This window comes from Mycteria americana, chromosome 1 (genome assembly GCF_035582795.1).
Source record: "Mycteria americana isolate JAX WOST 10 ecotype Jacksonville Zoo and Gardens chromosome 1, USCA_MyAme_1.0, whole genome shotgun sequence".
NCBI lineage: Eukaryota > Metazoa > Chordata > Aves > Ciconiiformes > Ciconiidae > Mycteria > Mycteria americana.
The window spans coordinates 27,482,071-27,496,483 of NC_134365.1; positions in this window are offsets into that span (position 1 = coordinate 27,482,071).

Consider the following 14,413-nt stretch of genomic DNA (forward strand, 5'->3'; position numbering starts at 1 on the left):
AAAAGAAAAATCATTGTGTTTCACAGATTTTTTTTAAGTCTTGAATTACTCCTCCTACAACATCTAGATTGTAAATTAGCAGTCACAGCAGTTTGCGCTTGAGCCATGACTGTCAAAGAGCAGCATGTCTGACACAGAAAATGTGCCAGAGGAGTAGCTGAAGAGGACTGGGAAAGTGAATTAGTTGTGTGTCAATGGTAATTATTAAGCCACACTGGTGTGCAGTATTTAGGCTATTTAAACAAGAGAAACGATAGCTATTACAGGCAGAAGGGACAACATGCAAAAACAAATGAGCACAATGGAGCATACACATGCTGCACACCACCTGTAACTGGAATCACTTCCCATGTGAACAGCTCTTGCATGTGTTGATGAGATTAACGTCTGAAGCACAGAGAATATGTAGCAAGAATATTCATTCAAAATTAATGTGAATTTGAATGTGATGGTATTCTTAGGCTTATTTATTTATTTTCATCAAGCATTTGGATGACATAAATGATCACAGCAAATCTGTTTTCACTGAAATGTTCAAATATTCACTGAAGGGGTATGCAAAGTGTATGTTCAGTCACACATATTTCACAAGGTACTGTCCCTTTTAGTCATATAAATAATAACAATGTGGCTATACTGAAATGAGCTGAACTTACAGAAAACCTCAGACACAACAGGGTTTTTTTTGTGACGTAACTGCATTCCAACACTGATTGTCTGAAAAAGATTGAATCATTACAAACAAAAAAATCTTTTTGTATTTTTTGACACATCTATACTAAGCAGTAGAATTATTTTTTGTTTTAACATCTTGCTTACATACAGTCTTAAAGTATTTACATTTTCCTTTGGGTGCTAGATGAATCTGATGGTACTGAAAACTGAGTAATTTGTAATTACAGTAGCCCGGTGGTAGTTCAGAATGTGAACAATTTGACTACCCTCGCCTTTCTGGTGACAATTAGAGTGCTGTCGTGGTTTAGCCCCAGCCGGCAACTAAGCACCACGCAGCCGCTCGCTCACTCCCCCCTCAGTGGGATTGGGGAGAGAATCGGAAGAGCAAAAGCAAGAAAACTCGAGGGTTGAGATAAAAACAGTTTAATAGGTAAAGCAAAAGCCGCGCAGGCAAGCAAAGCAAAGCAAGGAATTCATTCACTCCTTCCCATGGTCAGGCAGGTGTTCAGCCATCTCCAGGGAAGCAGGGCTCCATCACGCGTAACGGTTACTTGGGAAGACAAACACCATCACTCCAAATGTCCCCCCCCTTCCTTCCTCTTTCCCAGCTTTACATACTGAGCATGACGTCATGTGGTATGGAATAGCCCTTTGGTCAGTTTGGATCAACTGTCCTGGCTGTGTCCCCTCCCAGCTTCTGCACCTGGCAGAGCATGGGGAGCTGAAGGAGGGAAAAAAAGTCCTTGACCAGTGTAAACACCGCTTAGCGACAGCCAAAACATCAGCGTGTTATCAACATTATTCTCATACTAAATCCAAAACACAGCACTATACCAGCTACTAGGAAGAAAATTAACTCTATCCCAGCCAAAACCAGGACAGAGTGCAGATGTTATACATTCAATTTTTTTAAAGGATATCTGAGAAGTAATACAAAAGTAAAAACATAGAACAGTACTAAAACAAGTTTGCAAGAAAGCTTGTAGTTTTCAGTAAGTCTGTTAGTTGCTTAGTGTAACACAGAGTGCTGGGGAAGAAATTAATCAGACAAACAGCTTGGCTGTACAGATTTATAGGTTACTTCTGAGTAATATGTGGTTTGTTCACTTTCTCTTTGCCACCCATTATCTAACAGTGCTAAGTCTTCCTAATTAAAGAGATGATTCTTTAACTGTGAAATCTATATTCTATTATTTTCTCTATTTATTTCCCAACCTGGCTTTTTTAAACATGACTCTTGAGTTTCACTCCAGGTTGATTATTAGTTTTATCAAGGAAACTCTTGCAAAGCTTCTCTCCAGGAAGGAAACGGGAGATACAATTAAATTACCTGTTTCAAGGAGGATAAATAGGGTTTTTAACATAAAAGTAGATTGATATAAAACAATAACACAAATATTAATGTAAATGTAAACCATAGTAAAATTTTCTCTATATTCTGATTTGACTCATTTTCGTGTGTGTTTTCAGGACATAGACATTTCTGATCAAACATGTTTTCAAATACTTATGATTAAACTTCTGATTTCAAGTTCTTATGAGACCTCTATACTGACAACATGGTACAATTACCTTGAACACACTGATGCTAAAACTGTCCCTTCAGGACACTAACTCACGTTCAAGAAAATACAGACTAATCACCATACCAGAAGGCACAAAATCTCCCAGAACTTCTAGGACTGTGCCTCCTTCAATATTATTAAATAAATGAAGCTTTGATTACCCTACAAGTTAAGCTAATTCTAAAGAATAAATAACTGTCGTCCAGCCTTTCTCTAAAGCAAGGTCTTTCTCGGAGAGCACTGTGAGTTGCTAGTGTGATGGGACACTCCTGGGCTGAATGCAAGCAGGAGGGTGGCAGGTTCTTCACTTTCTCTTTCACTGTGCAGACAGGCAGCAACTTACAGTTTTAGTTAGGAGTTTAATTAGAAGTGAGACTCACATGCCATCACAGAGATGCAAGGGGTGTTCTGCCACCACCAACACTTCTCTCACTTATCAGGGATCCATAGCATAGTAGGTGAGAAAGAGTAATGTAGGTAATCCTTTTTCATTGGAAAGATGAAGGTAAAGCTCAGGCAATACAGTGACAGTGTTTGTCATGGCTGGAAGTCAGAGCTATGGGAACAGGAAATGTTAACTGACTTGACAATTTGCGTTTGCTCAGTTCACTCATGAAGTTAACACAGCGCATTTCAAAAGCACTTACCAATCAGTCAGACATGCCATAAAAGGCACATCTCTTTTCCCTCCTGTTTGCACCCGTTGTTTGCTAAAATAATACTAAGTAGTGAGACAAGGCAAAAATAGCCCTTGCAACCTGCACTAGGCATTTTTGAATAAAAATCCTTGATATTTTTAATTTAGAATATGTGGTAAGATCCCTAGAAATAGATTGGAACTCCACAGCTACAAGCTTCAAGGCTGAGCAAGTTTCTTAAAGGAAATCTTTCTGCTAGCTGCAAGGCAGGAAGGGAAAATGTTCTCACTTGCTGAAATCTGTGCATTAACCTTTCTCATCTGTGCATATAGCTACATCTTATAACAAGGGTAGATATATATACTAACAAGGTCTGCAGTTAAGGCATATGGCTCCTTTTTATTTGGGCAAGACAGAGGATGAAAAAAAATAATGTAATTCCTATTGAATTCTGTGTTTGTATGATTGAATTGATGAAACAAAGATACACTAACCTTGTTTTCTTTATTTAGGATGGTATGGTCCTTGCTCACTTATTTTTTTTCCCTTGGGAAATGAGCTAGTGTTTGTTCACAGAGCCATATTAAATCTCTTTCTTGCAGCAGGCCTTGGCTTCTTCCTTTCTGTTATGAGAAAATGTTCAGAAATAGTCTCCTCCTTGTGAAAAAAGAGTTTGGGTTTTTTTGGTGAAATTCTCTTCTTGTGCTCCACCTGCTCCATCCTTTAGACTCAAGGGTTATTTCACTTCTTAAAAAGGCTACTAGGCCTGTTTTGTTCTGTGCACCGTTCCCTTTCTGAAGAGCACCATTTAGCCAGTTGCCACTTCTTTTAGGTTCCTAGTCTCCTGACTAGTTTTCCTCTTATGTTATCACACCCTGACTCTTAGAAGAGCTTAATGTGCTGTTCTGACCAAGGGGGTGATGATGGAGGTTTCCAGACTCGGAGCTGTTAGCCTATACTTTTGTACACTCTTCTGCACTGCTCTGTGCAGTGCAGTGCTGACCCCATCTCAAAAATACTATCGACTTCAACAGAAGTCTTTATTACAGAAAGATCAGACGCATTAAGTCTATTTTTATTTTCCTGCTCTTATTTTTTTCTCATTTTATCAAAAATTTACTTTATGTTCTTCAATGAATTGGTAGAGAAAGTTCTGCTTCTTGCTTTTTTTATGGCACTGTAACTCCACTGGGATTCATCTTTTGCTTATGAGCATCCTCTACTGTTCCTCTTAGAATGAGCTGCTCACCTACATAGGATTCTGCATAAAACAATAATAGTAACTAATACTAATTCAATAATATACATACATACCATAACAATAACAACAATGTAACATAATCCATATAATAATTAATTAATTGTCCCCAAATCTATGATTATAGACCCAAATGCCAAAACTGAGAGCCAAACTCTTCGAAAGGAAATGAGAAAACGTTCAGCAAATGTGACCAAGGCATTTTATATTAATCAGAAGTTCAGTTCAGAAGTACTGGGAGTAAATTTTTCTGTAAGGAATCAATAAACAGTAATAGCTGTGCCTCGCAGGTTTATACTTTTACACTAGTTGCTGTGAGATTCTTTAAATAGCCTTAGTTGTATTTCTTCTATTAGTAGTACCTCACTCCCCAGATGGCTAAGATATAGCAAATCAAAACAAACTGCCTTCTTCTGATGCTTTTGCTCTGTCAGCTGCCTACTTTGCAACACTTGCATATATATGCCAAATGTCTATCTAACACATATGAGATATGCCAGTACAATACACTGAGATCTGCAATAAAATTTTCTTAATCGGACTAAAACCTGTACTCACAGTCTGAAAACAGATTTCATTAGGCAGCAGGGCCTACACATTCTTCACTTCAGGTTTGGATTTATAGTCCTGAGGATCCCTGGAAACTTCCAATAGACTGGTATAATAGCATAGAATAATAACTAGAGTTGGACCCTGTAGAATTTTAACAAGTCATTTCAATACTGACCAAGTAAGAATACCTAGAAATTTATTTCAGTTTCAGTTATGCTCTCACTACCACAGCAAAATTAACTTTAACTCCACAGGAATCAGCAAATACTATTTAAACTTGTTTTTCACTTGTAAGGTGAAAATAGCTAGACCAAGATTGACTGTTCTATAGTTGTATTGATGTGCATCACTTGAGTGCTAAGACGCAGGTCCATGATTTAAAGAAAGCAATTGATTCCAGTGCAGTGAATGGATGTATTAGAGCACAGCATAAATGGCCGGGTGACTCCCATTTTCACAGTCTTCTTGGCCTGTCAACCTGTTGTCTTCATGAAGTTCAAACGTTCATTGTTTCTCATATAACTCAACATTGCCTCCATGATGTGTGCTTCAGCCTAGATATTATCATGTCATCTTTTGTATTTCAGAGGTCTGATGGGTGTAACAAAAATGAAAATCTTAGGACTAAACTGCTTATGTTGACATCAGTCAAAATCGAAATGCATCGCCATGCCTCTGACCAAGTCACCAAAAGACAACTACAAAGATCAAGGTTACTTACATTACAGTTGAATGAGAATATGTAAAGAATTCTTCCTTTCATGAAATCTGTTGAATAATTGATCAAGGGAAAGTTGAACTTGGATTTAGCCAAAGAAATGTGCAAGATGCTTTGTCACAAAACAGAGTCGTTGTCATTGTTACTCTTTTTCACTGTTGCTATTATTATTCAATATGTGCTTACACAGTATAATGTCATTTTAAGCCATTAATTTTTTCCCTTTTATTTTTTCTTTAGAATTTCTGTTATATACATCATAGGAAAAAAAAATCAGGATCAAAGCAGCTGAAATGATTTGAAGTGTTTGTACCTCCAAACATAGTAATAATTTAAAGCCCCTTTCTGATGTGTTTAAAAGTAATGCACTGGCATCAGATATCCCAAAACATAATATTGAGGTTATGAAGGTTTGAATTATGATACTAAGCTGTAAGCTTACTTGATTTCCTCTAATACTTTGTTGTATAAAATAAAAATATTTTCAGTCACACAGTGTCAAGCCCTGTGTTCGTGTGCCCTAGTTTAGGCATTTAAAAGCTTTATGTCTGAGTCATCTTGGAAACTCCATAATGAAGAGAAATCAGCATTTTCAGAAGGTGATTCATGTGCCCTATCTTAGACAACTGTCTTAGGAAAGCCAGCATACCCTCACAAGATGCTTGTTTCTCTTGACTGATTAACATACAGCTGTCTTAGACATGAAAGTCTAACTCTTGTAAGGCTAAAATTAGGTGGAAATTAATATCCACCCATTCTCTTCTCAGTATGATAAATTATCCTTTCTGTGTACCTTTCTGAAACATCTAAAATGTTTGGTAACATATCTGCTAAAATTGATTTAAACATCAAACAATAATCAAGAACAAAGATGTGCCTGCAACATTCAAGTATTATCCATACCAGTACTTTCTGAAATTCCAAAATCTGCCTTTAGATGGGCTGAGCTGGAAAGGCTAAGATGGGCATTTGATAGGACTAAACAAATCCTTTATGTATTGCATGTTGTGCTATGGGATTTCAACTATTCTGTAAAATCACAGAAACATTAGTTTGAAATTATCTCTGAAGATGGCCTACTTTGGACCATAATCAAGCAAAAGTTCATCTGCTTCTCCTGCTTGGAGCAGGACTATTGACAAAACTAGACTGGTTTAGTCATGGCTTTGTGTAGTGAAGTCTTGAAAGCCCCAAGGATGGAGACTCCCTGCCTCTCTCAAAGACCTTTTCATAGTGGAGTACCCTCATAGTGAAGATTTTTCCCTAATCTGCATCCTGAATCTCCCAAGTTACTACTTGTGGATGCCACACTATCCACCACCACCACTATCAATAAGAGTTTGAGACCACCATTCTTGTCACTTACCTTCAGTTAGTTGCAGACTGCAATCAGAAAGTCAAGCCAATGTCAATGTACATCCAGCTCATGTGCTTTCTATATACTAATCAAATGGAGGACGTTTCTGCTTTCCTGTGTCTAAAACAGAAAAAAAAAGATAAATTGGGGGCTTACAAGGAAAAGAGTAGCAGCGGCTGTTGGGAACTTCTTTCTTTTCTTGCTGAATTCTAAAATATAAAGTCTTTGCTGGAACAGTTTTACTTGAGAATTTCTGATTTTTGTGATTGAACACTTCAAACCACTTTGAAATTAAATACGTCTATCTCAGAAGTGAGGAAAAGTGCTGAAGTGTGAGTTAGTGAGTCACTGTCGGTTGGCTAAACTTGGCTATGTGTTATACTCACTTTCTGCCACAAAATTTCAATCAAATTCCCAGTATCATGTGTAGGCCTACTGCTATTACTGCTGTTAATTCCACTTCTGACATAAATACAGAAGGCAAAGGAAGTTTTTTTCACCTCACAATGATGGTGCTGCTTGCACAGTAAGTAGCATTTATTCTAGTTCAAAGCACAATATTTTGAATGTACCAAACACTACTTGTTCTAAGAGGAGAGACTTCTAACACCTCCTCAACCTAGATGAAATGCTTTAGCAGCTGTAGGTAGTATGTTTCTATAAGATTACTGTCACATAGAAACACAAAAACAAGACCATTGAATAAGAAAATGAAGATATGTCTGCCCCTGAAACGTAAGTAGGTCTTATGAGCAACATACTTTTTATTCAAAGATAATTTTGCAAATACAGGATAAATTTTATATGCAAATTGGACTTGCATTACACCCACAACTTTGTTTGCTCTTCACAAACATCAGAATAGTACTCTTTTTGTCAGGAGTGTTCACAGAAAGACAGGCTTTAACTTTCATCTTGATAAACAGAAGTTATTATATGCTCTTGTAAACCTTTAGACTACAGAATTTTGAATATTTTATCCAGTCAAGTGACAGAAATAATTCTAGATGATTTATCAGACTAATAGCCAACAACTGAAAAAGCTGTTAGGAAAATGAACAAAGTACCGAAGTGTACATTTGTTTTTAAAAATCATATCACTTTTGAGTAACTAACTTTTCTAAAGAAACTGTGATCTCTGCATGGCATTCCACAAGTACAGAATACATGAACTATTGTGTACTGTTTGAGAAAACACAGCTGTGATGTCGTAGCTAAAAAATATGTTTATTTTTCACCATGCACACCACTGCATCAACTGATTGTCATTGTGGCAGGTATTGCAACTGTGTAACATTATACACACCATTGACATGAGCTCATGTGAGTTCCTATCAGACCAAGATAAAGAGGAATAGTGTGTATGGTCTAGAAAACAAAAACTAAAAGTGAGCTGTTTCACCAGTCTGGGAATAGGAACAAAATTTACAGCCAAGTCTTTTTGACTATGATTTTTTATAGTTGGTAATAAAATGGACCATGGATTATTGGCTGGCCGCGAGGGCAAGTAGCACACCACGGCTCATACCCTCATGGCTCTACTCTCACTCCCCACCAAAACAATGTGGCCTCATCTTTACTGACTTTTGCAATGCTCTTTCTTACAGATTCAAAAATTAGCAAAATTCAAAGGTGAGTCTGTGATATCTTTGTGTCAGCACCTCATCTGCCACTTGAATGCAAAAGACATAAACAACATAGAAAGAAGCAGGTCTACTGTCAGAGCCAACTGCTGGTGCTTCCACTGGGGAAAAAGAAAATACACCCATGCCTTTCTCCACTGAACTCCCTGAATATCCCACCAAGCTATGTGAAAGGAAGGAAACCTTTAGTCATTTTAGACTGCTACTTCAGCTTGCCAAGCAAAGCCTGGTTTTGGAAAGCCAGAATTAGCAATTAATGCTATCACGGCATGTTGTATTACCTTTCTTTATTAAGAATATGTCTTGGATGTGGCAAAACAGGGATAAAATGAGATTTCCAAGATCCTAAGTAATCCAGACTTTGACAAACAAATGTGGATTCTCTAGTCGTATAAGTTAATTGGTCACTTGAATTAACTTGAGTTGAAAAATTGGAGGTTTTTGACTATTAAAGGAGTGAGATTCTGGTAAAGACTTTCAAGCAGGAAAGCAGGAGCTGATGTAGGAACACAATACCTTTTCAGATAGGCTTATAAGATGATGCTGCCTGCTGTAACAAGGCATTGGGACTTCAGGATCAAAGAGATCTTTCCCAGACCCATGTTCTTTTTACCTGCTTTTAAAAATGCACTTTTATTTCACTGTAGAAAAAAATGCTCAGTCTCCCCCTGCAGCATGAATACAGCCTTAAATAGTAGGAACAGTATTTTGTCTTTGATTCATCTTTTTGTATTACCCAGTCATTTAAGCTTTGAATTATATGTGAACAGTCTATCTCAAAAAGAATGCTACTATTTTATTTCTAGGAGTTATATTATATATAATGAGCTAAACACTATAGCTCTTATCATAAAACAGTAATACTTTGCATTAAGAGAAATAAATTTCCTTTTACTGATGACTGCCTTTTTTTCCTGAGATGATTTGCACACGATGATTTCTTTTAAAGAGAGGAAGATGTAGTTAGCTAATGTAAGATAACACAGCTGCATTAAAAAAATACGCACAATACTATACAAAACGTCATTGTCACAGTGTGATTCATTCTATGCTGTACTTCCGTTTAGCAATTTTCTAATTAAAGTCTGGAGTTTTAAAATCATTTTTTGTTCTGAAACTGCATAGCAGTAATGGACTCAGAACAGATTACCAACAGATTACTCTGTGAACACGTCAAGCTTGTATAAACTTGTATAGCCTCTAATCTTACCCTCACTCTTCATTCCTCAGCAGTCCTTTACTCCCTCTCCCTTAAGCCAGCAAAAGCACTTACGGAGCCATGCAACAAACTGGACTGAGTTAAATTAACCTTTTCCCCCCCCTTTTTTGCTGGGTTAGTTTTGACTTAGATCTGTTCCTGGCCTGGTTCACTGTCCAGCTACATGGATACCAACCTCAGCACTAATGACTGGAGAAAAACGAAGGAATGAGCACCCACATTTAAGCAGAGGGCTAGTCCACTTCTTTCAGTATCTGGATTAAAGACCTCAATGAATCATAATGTAAATGTTACAGAGGACATGTCTGTAAAAACATGCCACTGGAAATAAATAATATCTCATGTGAAACTCAATATTCTGCATCACAGAATCATTAAATTAATAATTAAGTTCAACATTAAAAAATAATTAAATTGTATTATACACTCAAAACTCAAGAAATGCTCATATGACATTTAACTATTTGTCCAGAACATATTTCTCACAAATTATATTGATGTATTTCCCTGGGCAACGCAATTAATCTCCAAACTCACAGATTTCTGTGTGCCACCCAAAGAGCGTGTGACTACTCGGTGGAAGTCAGAGAAGAGACTAGTCTTCAGAGTGCAGTAGACTATATCTACTCTGACACAATTTGCAGGTTTAGAGCTCAGTAGAAAGCTCTGCACTGGTGTCCACACCTTACATTTTGTTGTATTTCCCATTATTTTATTTTAAATTTTATCTAATTGTGTATTCACATTATGAAGCTTATTAAATTTTTTGGGGTGTGTTTCCTGATTCTGCGGCCCATTCACATCATTCCTGAAAGCTAATACTAATTGTGGATTTAGTTGACGTATAGCGAAAATGTCAATGGCAGGGTATTTTTAACACATAATGGCAGCTACAGATTTAGTCCCCTTCAGTATTAATTCCTGACAGTTATTGTCCCATTTAATTTAGGAAAGAATTTTAAATAGAGAAGTCATCATCTGATGACTAAATGTTCCTTTTTATGTCATTTGTATCAATTGTCAGTGCACAGTGGCATTACCATGATCAATTCAAATGTATGAATAGTTGTGCCACCCATGAAAATATGTGAAAACTGTCTGAACAGAATAAAGCACTGATGAAATGCCTGTTCTTTTGTTTTAATTTTTACTGACATCCACTGCTAAGGCAGCTAATAGGAACTTGCAATTTGCAGGACTGTGCAATGCCGGACTGTAGAATAATTCAGAAGTCCTGATCGATTAGAAAAACGCATTTGTAGAAGCTTGGCATGGCAACCTTTTAAATTTTAGATCTGAGTCACATATTTCACTGAACCATTCTAAGGGATGAAGCTTAGAACTTTAATTTTTATTAATAGGAGGGAGGGTAGAAAAAGAAACATAGGCCAGTATAACAATAAAATCTTTTATTTACAAATCTGATACCATGGTCTAATCTCACAATAATTATTTTAAAGAAATTAATAATCTTTTTTCATTGGGTGGTGGGTTTGGGCTTTTTTTATGCTTACATAGCAAGAGGTGGAATGCCACCATTCCAGTTTTCTATTTTCCAGGTAAGCTAGAGGCAAACTCCTGGACTCCAATAAACAGTGAGTGGACGGGACACATGCCAAGGCACTTGCAGGTGTATCAGCACACAGCCCACACTACCTGTGCTGTCAGTGCCCTGGAGCACTCACCAGCTGCCCAGCCACAGCTGCCCCCTCCCCAGGAGGCTTCTCCCCTCTTGCATTTGTGAAGATGGGCAGATTTTATCCTACAAGATCTCAGAGACCAAAGCAAAGATTTTTACTGAATCAATTTTGTCAGACCCTGTGCTCTTACACAAAGCACCCTGGTTGAGACAAGTTGTCTTTTACTTGGCTGAGATGAGATGTTTCCAGAACCAAAGTCTCCTTCAAAACAAACCTTGAAAATACCCAGTCTTATGTCCTCACTTGAATGCCTTAGAAATCTGACAGCCTTTTATCTTCTTATCCTTGTTTTGCAGAAAGATTCACTTACACTCGCAAAGCACCCCAAGAGCTTGGGAACTGCCACTGCAACATAAATAACAGGCCAAATTTAGGAAAGTGCCTCCTTAGAAAGGCATTCATATGCATCCTTGATTTTAGGTATATGCCTCAGTATCGCGGATATCAAAGCACAAATTTAAAGCTAAGCATGTGAAAAAGTGTTAGGGGTAAACACAAAGGTGTGCTTAAAGGCATTTCTACAATTAGATTCATATTATTAATGTCTGAATAAGTAATATTATTAATGTCTAAATATACATTTCTACAACTGAATAAAATGGGATTGTGATATGGCCTTAAGCACTGATCCATGCAGCCCTTCTCACACATACTGGTTTTTTGTTCACGTTCTTGCTGGCATGTTTTGACCCAGTGCCAGCTAGACGTCAACGCCCGGACACACACTGAGCGATTGCACAAGTGAGGTTATTTCCACAGGGTGGTGAGGAGGAGATTGCACCAGGTCTGGCCGCCTCATCTCTTGCATTTCTCAGCACTGCCCCAGCAGGCTTTTCACTCTGAAACATGACAACATGTCCTCTTGCAAACCCTAAAGTCATGGAGACATACCCTCAATCCATATACTGCTGATATCCCTCTCTCATGGTTTCTCACATAGCCCAAGGATTATTTCAGACTCTCTGATCTGAAAAGACAGATAGATGAATACTTACATTTTAGGACCGGAGAAGGACCCAGAGAAAAGTTCTGTGAAGTGAGCACGTATACAGCCAGTCTTGACTACTTATCTCAGGACAATGTAACCTTGCCATGAAGAGGGTTAGCTGTATCCTGAGTTGCATTAGGAGGATGCCAGCAGGGTCCAGAGGTGATCCTTCCCCACTTCCTGGAGTACTGTATCCAGTTCTGGGCTCCCCCGTAGCAGAGAGATGTGGAGCTACTGGAGAAAATCCAGCAGAGGGCCACTAAAATGACTAAAGGACTGGAATCTCATCTCTGAGATTAGAGAGCTGGGAGTGTTGAGCCTGGAGAAGAGAAGGCTCAGGGAGGATCTCATCAACGTGTACAAATATCTTAAGGGAGGGTGAAAAGAGGACAGAGCCAGGTTCTTTTCAGTGGAGCCCAGTGACAGGACAAAAGGCAATGGGCACAAACGCAAACATGGGAGGATCCATCTGAACATCAGGAAACACTTACTGTGAGGGTGACCGAGCACTGAACAGGTTGCCCAGGGAGGTCGTGGAGTCTCCATCCTTGGAGATATTAAAAAACTGTCTAGACAGAGTCCTGGGCAACTGGCTCTAGGTGACCCTGCTTGAGCAGAGGACTTGAACCAGATGACTTCTAGAGGACTTGAACCAGAGGTTCCTTCCAAGCTCAGCCATTCTGTGAGATTGTGACCTTTTTCCTTCATATATGCAGCAGTGTGAGTGTTTAGTAGGTTTTCCTTTGTGGACATGCCGCCATTTTTTAAGATTTATGCTCTTCAAATAGTCAATAATGTGGTCAGAACTAAAAACTACAAAACAAAAAGGTCAGTTTTGATTATTTGCAAATATATATATATTCACATTTATGTCAGGGAGACTGGCATTTTTATCGGGCACTTTCTATCAGGGACAGTCTTACCTCACGGTTAACAGGTCTTTATAACCAGATCATTATGACCCTTAGTAAAATCTTTCTAAGTACTATTTCCCTCATGTCCTAAACATGTCAGTGGGCAAACCGACACCAAGCATGACTCCAGAACACACTGGAGCAGGATGCATAAACAGGAAAGGGAGGCACATACCAGAGCAGGCAATATAGTATACCCATCACCAAAAGGCTACAGAGCTGTTACTACTTTCTAGTGAAAAATATTGAATGAGAATCTGATTTTATACCAAAAAGAAGTTTTGATAAGGCATATGGACAACCTTCTTTCTGAATATTGCTACACTTCTATGTCAACTGCACCAGACATATGAAATACTATTTTAATAGATGGGTAACTTTGCAAACAAATAAATAAAAAAGCAAGAAAAATTCAAAAGCTCACCTACTCAAAGATACCATTTTCTTGCCAAATCTCAGCTTCCATAGCCATCAATTAAAGGTTATCCCATATTGGTTTTGCTGCTGTTTGGTTCTTCAAGAATGTGGAAACCTCACCTAATGCTCAAAAGTTATGATCTCTTCTTGAAAGATAAAGATTCTTAAAATTATTTTATAAACTAATAAAACTAATCATTAAAAAAGGAACATTTAGTGAAAAATTAACTGTTGCGGTTAAAGATCTATTTATTTGGAAGCAAAGAATTATTTGCTTAATTTCTTATATAGGAAAGAACATGGAATTTCACCCACAGACCCCTGCACTGAGTTCAGCTTGAGTACTAGCACTCTAGCTCAAGTATGAAAGATTTATAGCCTGGGTTTTGGTTTAATACTGATGTTTGGTTTTAAGAACTCCCAGTCTGAGTTAACTAGTTATTGCAATAAAAACATGAAGCTCAATGCACCTCTGAGAAAATAATGGTTTTCTTTGGTACTTAAAGCTGCTCGTTTGAAATATTTCTGTAGGTATAAAATCTAGCAATATCAAGTGGTCCTGTCACAGCAAATAAATTAACATGGGGTTTTTTGCATTCTTTTTATGAATTAAAATTCTCTCTTTCCAAAATAGGACTGCAATAAATATAATTACTCATCTCAAGGTTAATTTGCGGATTATAATCAAGTACATAGAAGCAAATTCTTTTCTTTACAACAGGATTCGCAGCAAAACAGATTATTCAGGAGGTAACTTCTTTTCCTATAC